Consider the following 6,000-nt stretch of genomic DNA (forward strand, 5'->3'; position numbering starts at 1 on the left):
TGCCATAAACTTTCATCTTTTTGGTGCATATGCTCACTTGCATACCACTTAAGTAAACATCTATTCATATATTTCCACCATCCCTAAAGTATACCAGTGTACAATATTTAACTTATGGAATGTGTTTATTACTTTGTCCTTTATATTCATTTTATATTTGCATCACATAGACAACTGTGCCTCAAAAAGCCTTTTTTCAAAATATTTCTTGTGCTATATGTAAGTAATTTTGCTAAAATCAATTTAATCAATTTTTATAACCTGTTGTTAATGTCTAGAGTAGATGTTATACTTTCTAGTGGTGATTAAGTTACAGATACTGTAGCATCTGCAAGTGATATTGGTGTTTTCAAAAAAGTGCACCTCTAGACAGCATCTAAACTTTTAAATTTGGTTTCCCATAACATGAATCAATGGCAGCCCTCAAAAAATATGCTCTTCATTAATTTGTACAATACCAACTGAAAATGATACATTACACATATTTTTCTCAACTCAAGCTAAAATGATCTTGGATCAGCTCCATAATTGTGAATGATATGTACTGTTATTCAGCTGCCTTGCTGGGTAGAATCAAATCTTCCCTTACTCTTTGATTTATAATAATGCCTAATGCTCTAAAAACATCCTTCAGGATAACACCTGATTGGAGATTAATGCTTAATGAACAATTTACTGTGATAACTTACCATACAGTTGCTAACACATTGCCTTATGTGCTCAGCTTGAAGAACTACAAAGCATTTATTATAACACACAAAGTATATCCTATTTTGCATAAAATTGGAAAGATTCCAAAATCTGATAGACATTAAGAGTACAACATTAATAAATGTAGTGAACCACTGCTAACCTCAGTATCTTGGAGTAGTTGCTTCATATTAAATCTTTTTCTTTGTTATGTAGAGGTGCAACACTTGTATCCTTTTAGCTTCGGTTGCTGACTCTCTCTTTTTCTTGGATGGGGATTGAATTTTGCTTTGACTTGTTAAATTTAACTTGACGGTATGGAATATTATCTGCTTCTAATTAAAATCAATAAAAGTATTAAAAAAAGGTTCCTGTATGACAGAAAGCACAGACAAAAGTAAAAATAGTGACTACTTGCTTCTTCTCCATGTCTATCAGTTTACTTTTGTGCAACTCCTCTTCTTATTTCTGATAGAGTTGCTGACAGAATGAACCGATCCTTTGGTAGATTTACAGTACAATATGACATTTGGAACTGTGATAAATAGTCGGGACGGAATCAGTCATCTTCTGTAATTCCTAAAAGCAATGAGATTTAGAAATAGACATTTTGTCTGTCTAGACAGTGTGTTAGGACTTGTAGTGTGACAGTCTAAAGATAATATAAATGTTTGATTTGACACTGAGTTCATCAATCCATTCATCCATCTACTTCCATTATCAAATTTAGAATACAAGGAATCTTTGACCATTCTGGTTCTTTTCTGTTTATTCAAATATTTGATTTATTTCCCTTTCTTTCGCTTACATTTTGATGTTCACTGTGTCAAACAAAGATGAAATCATGTTGAACATGTCGTAGGTTGTTGTGGTTTCATTGTTTGTAAAATTATGGGATGACTTTACCCTTTTTTAGAAAAATTAGGAAATAAAAAGTTTAAAGGTGCTAATTGCGTCTATAGAATAAAGCTAGGGATATGCTGTTACAAAAGATTATTTTAAAAAGGGTTTTAATTAAAAACATTCTTTACTTAGAAGAAAGAAAAAAATTTAATTCAGGAAAATCTTTAAATGCAAAAATTCTCAGTTTGAAGACAATGAGTCTTTAGCAAGAAAATGTAAAAGAAAATACACTGTCATTTGTTTCAAATGAAAATGGCTAAGCATGATTGTTATCATAGTGGTCAAAAAACACAAAATAGAATTCAAAAAGGAGAAAAAACTGAAGGAAAAAAATGTCTGTTGGGAAAAAGACCAAAGGGTTACTTTGAAAAGAAAGACCAATCCTGACTATGGAAAGGACAGAACATTCTAGTGTTTGTGTAGTACACAAAGAAATGGGTAAAGGGTGGAACAGGATACTTCACAGTGTAACTCGTAGAGAAACATAGGTGTACAATGTGAGATGCGTATGTGTGTTTTGAACACACTGTAAACAAAATAACATTTTGTTCACAAATTCAATATTGTGTTTAGAAGGGAAAATGAGGAAGTACTATCAGAAAGAATGGATAAAAGAATTTCACAAGAGAAAATTCACAAACAGGTAAGTGTGAAATGAAGTTCTTAAGAGAAAAACAAAGTTTTTAAATTGAATTTTAGAAATATAGCACAGAATAAAATATATGTTCCTGGCATTGTTATTTTCTTGAAAGAGAATTTATTCTTTCCCACAATTAGAGTCCTTCAAGTTAAAGAATTTATTGGTTATGAACTTTACTTACTGCGGTGGGTTGGCGCCCTGCCTGGGATTGGTTCCCTGCCTTGCGCCCTGTGTTGGCTGGGATTGGCTCCAGCAGACCCCCGTGACCCTATGTTCGGATTCAGCGGGTTGGAAGATGGATAGATGAATGGAACTTTACTTAAAATCTGATTATGAATTTGTCTAACATTTACCTTACTTAACATTAACCACTCATAAGTAACAATTTGAAAACACACATTCTAGACCTTAATAAAATCATAGTGGAAGCCTTTCAGGATATTGAATTTCCAGACACAGAAATATTAGAAGTTGAGGTGGATGATGAGATCCATTGGACTGGAGAGATGGCACATTTAGTTTTAGACCACTGGCAGGAGACTTTAAACTGTTTGATGGGCCTAGGGAAATAATTTCAACCCAGGATGTAAATGTTTGTAATTTATCTCGGAAGTTTAAACTTACCCGCTTGGATTGTCCCTGTTGAGCAAAGGTTTGAAAAGGATGACTCTGGAAGGCGTAATAATGTATTGAGGACCCCAAATAAACGTTTGAAAACTCTACTCTCAAGTTAAAAATCTAACAGTACGCAGTGGACTACTAAAGGACCTTGATCAAAGCTTGAACACATGCCACTAGGGATTTAATATTAAAAAAGACCTGAAATCTCCCATTATAGAACTCAGAAAGCTACCAGTGCACGTAATTTATTGTAATTGTTTTAGTGTTGCTGCAGCCTAAAGCCACACTTGTAATTTCAATGAATAAGATTTGCTGATTTCACATACAGTCCACAATTGTGCATACTATAGGCAAAAACCTCAGCCCCTCTACAGCTGAAACACATTCATTTCTGGGTAAGATGTATCATAAATAATATACCTTAATGAAACACAAGGATGAACTGAATAGGGATGCCTCAAGAATAAAATCTTTTTGACCAGAAGAATAAATCATCCTAATAGAATATTATTCAAAATATTATCTTGCTTGACAGCAGAGCCTAAGGGAATACATAAAATGAGCAATGTTTTATATATAAGCATTTCAGAACTTTTTCTGGCCAAAAGACTTTCCAGTTAATTTAGCACAAAGCAAAGTGTGATAAATATTCAAATAATTCTTACATCCTATTATCATGTTTCAGAATAAATAGTATCACAGCTGTGTTTTAAATTGAAATATAACTGTATACAATATACAATATGAACACCAACTGTGCTTTCTATTCACTGTAATATTGCTGGTTACAGCAAATAGAAGTAAGCCTTTCAACATGATAACAAAGCAAGTGCTGCCTGACTAGAGGAAAAGAAAACTGGAAGGAAGTAATCTCATCCCACCAAATCTGATAAACTTAATTTCATATGCAGCACTGCAGTCATTAATCGGCCTATTGGATTCTGAGGTTGCAATTTGACTTTCATAACATTTTTTCTGTTTCATTTAGCTTTCTCATTTTGTCAAAATGCAGGTATCTTGTAATTGCTAATGAGTACTAAATTTAAGACAGGGTGTACATATGCTTGGGCATTGGTTTCTGTAATGGATGAATGAATATACAGTTTATTAAAACTGTATGGTCATTATTAGAATCAAAACTAATCTAAAATGCAAATTTATCCTACCCTTTTTTTCTATAAATATACTCCTTGAAAAGCCAGTCCCTAAGCTGATCTCTTGAAATCATATAAGGAGTCTTCATATATTACATGTAGTTTTTTCACTTTTCTTGATATTTTGGAATTATAAAAATAATGTCAATCTATGTGTCTGAATTGAGGAAACTGCAATAACTGTCAAGCAAGACAGGCAAAAACATATCAATTACACAATTATTCTTACATAACAAGACCTTAACAAAGGCCTCTTTTAGTCTTAATTACAACAACAAGAACATTTAATATCTTGTATAGGCCAAAATCACACAAGGAATGCCTCAATGGGCTTTAAAGGGCTCCATTTTTTGAGAGGCCCCCCAGCCTTAACTTTCTAAGAAGACAAGAAAAAACTCCCAAAAAAAACCTTGTAGGAAAAAAATGGAAGAAATCTTGGGAATGGCAATTCAGAGAGAGACCCCCTTCCAGGTAGGTTGGACATGCCATGGGCGTCAAAAAAAAAATGGGATAACTATAATGCACAAAATAGAACACAAGTAACCCTCTTCACAGAGCTAGATGGCCAATCTATCATTACCACCTTAGGAATACAATACAATAGTACTGTTTTGTCTGTTCCTCTATTGTATTATTAATATGTAGCCTTAGAATGCCTAATCTCACAGACTTACCACTGTTTATAAGGTATTATTGTATATAACTTATCCCCACCTTCCCTTCTATATCTATAACCTTAGGCAATTAGATGTAGTAAAAGACAAGCAGAAGTTAAGTTACAGTTTAAACAATGTATTAGTATTATTGATAATATTCATAAATAATAACAAAATGCAAAGTACATTTGAATATTGGCAACCATACAACCTGATTAAATGATGATATGTAGTTCAGGTGGCACACAGTCTTCTGGTTACTTAAATGTCTCTAGTTAAGGCATCATTGATGCTCAGCTTTCAGCCACATGTCTGTTCAAAATGGCTGCTGAGCTGTGCTGTTCATTGTGTTCTCTTCATCATCACAGGTTAGCAAGAGAGATGCTTCTTCATCATATATTGGTTGGTAAGAGAGAGATACTGAGGTTAAACACATACATTTATAGATGTTCTGTCCAATCCCGAGAGCCAATAGGACATCATGGTACTTAAAGGCCTCTGAGACAAGCCAATTCCAAACAGCCATACCTCAGACCAATGGGGGAATAGAACATCTTAACACCTGCCCCCAAACCATATGTTAAAGTACACCTTAGCCCATTTGTGGGGGTAGAAATGACTTTAGCAAGGAAACACTTGCCAAACTGGTTTAAAACACACATCCCCCAAATCCTGTCGTAAAATTCAAACAGACCCATTCCTAAGGGGGGATGGGTAAACACTAATATACACTGCTTTGTCTAAATTACAAATAAAGATATACAGTACAAAATATTCATCAAGTTATATGTAAAATCTCACATCACAAGTACAAACTACTTTGTTCTTGCACAGTGCTCCTCACCAAGTGCAGCTGCAGAGCATCACGACAACTCTCAAGGCAAAATGCAAGAATAGATTACACCACTTACTAAATACAGAACTATCCCATATAAGAATAGAGATTTGTTAAAATACATTAAAAACAAGGTAGGAACTGATTAGCAAAGCTAATAAATGACAATATATGTCCATCAGTTAATTGTAGAAAAACTGCCAGATTGTAGAAATGGACAATTCAGACATAGTCAGAGTCCTGGAGACCTCATCCAACAAGCAAAATCCTACAGCTGAGTCATTTCTTGGCTGGCCAATCCATGACAGGCAAACAACTTGGCAGTAGAACAGTGGCACAAAATGCCCAATGAGGAAGCAGATTAGAGGAGGGTTAGTAACAGTTTATAAATATCATATTACTTATATGTCAATACTAATGACTAAGAACATAGTTGCAGTATGCACTGCTAATCAGTAGCTCTAGTCAGGGTAAACTGTTAACTGGCTTGAAAGACATGCA

Source organism: Erpetoichthys calabaricus, chromosome 4 (genome assembly GCF_900747795.2).
Source record: "Erpetoichthys calabaricus chromosome 4, fErpCal1.3, whole genome shotgun sequence".
Taxonomy (NCBI): domain Eukaryota; kingdom Metazoa; phylum Chordata; class Cladistia; order Polypteriformes; family Polypteridae; genus Erpetoichthys; species Erpetoichthys calabaricus.